The sequence below is a fragment of the Zalophus californianus genome, chromosome 15 (assembly GCF_009762305.2).
Source record: "Zalophus californianus isolate mZalCal1 chromosome 15, mZalCal1.pri.v2, whole genome shotgun sequence".
Lineage (NCBI taxonomy): Eukaryota > Metazoa > Chordata > Mammalia > Carnivora > Otariidae > Zalophus > Zalophus californianus.
In genome coordinates, this window is record NC_045609.1 from 11,901,073 (window position 1) to 11,902,083 (window position 1,011).

Genomic DNA, 1,011 nt, shown 5'->3' on the forward strand with positions numbered 1-1,011 from the left:
ACATTTTAAACAGGGCTGGGGTAGTAAGTAAAGTAACAAGAGTTGTTTATACAGCCATCTCCACTCTGAATTCCCTATCTCTAGTAATAAGGATATCTTCATACCTTCTGGTATGAGGGAAAAGTACTTTTTACATGGGAGATTTATTTCCTGCTTTCTGGAGAAAAAGGGGTTCAGAATCCTTTTTTGCATTGTTTCTTACATAACTCTTAATTTAATATCATCAATATGCCAAAAGGGCACACCTGGGAAGCCTATCCTTGGCTCCTCTATGGCCAAGAAGCTATCATTTTAATAGCCATGTAAAGACCAAAAAAATAGCCTTGGACCCATGGTAGGAAAATGGAGCAGAAGTTCTTAACAAGGGGCACCTGGGTGGCTCAGTTGGTTAAGCATCTGCCTTCAGCTCAGGTCATGATCCTGGAGCCCTGAGATCAAGCCCCACGTCAGGGTCCCTGCTCAGTGGGGAGTCTGCCTCTCCCTCCCCCTCACCCTGCTCATGCTCTCTCTCTCTCTCTCTCTCAAATAAATTTTAAAAATCTTAAAAAGAAAAAAGAAGTTCTCAGCTTTGCACAGTGGCAGTATCGTAGCCAATGAGGTTTATCCGAGGCGCGATTATTGCTAATTGAAAAAAAGAAGTTCTCAACAAGAGTCAGGACCCTCAAGACTGCCATCCTCAGTAAAACTGTGAATTAAGAATATCACCCATCAGCAAAGTGATTTAACAAGACAGCTTTCTGGTTTCATCCTGTGCTTTGAGTCTAATTGTCTTTAAAATCAAAACTACTCTGTGAGTTTTATCCATGGACCTTTTATCTCCTGTGTTTGCAGTTCACATTTGTACTACCTTTGTGTAGGGATTTCTACACTGAAAGATTCACACAAAAAAAGCCATCTCAGGCTGATAATACCCCTGGTATGCCTGAAAGAAAGAACTATCTAGAGGGACACACCTTTAGTCAAGCCTACAGGACTCCAGCAGATAAAACTCCACCAAACGTGAGCGCACAA

The 1,011-nt window shown here is 41.8% G+C and overlaps 1 pseudogene; it reads left to right on the top strand.

The window, feature by feature from the left end:
* Positions 1-564: 564 nt before the first annotated feature.
* On the top strand, positions 565-651 carry LOC113924017 (annotated as a pseudogene).
* The last annotated feature ends 360 nt before the right edge of the window (positions 652-1,011 follow it).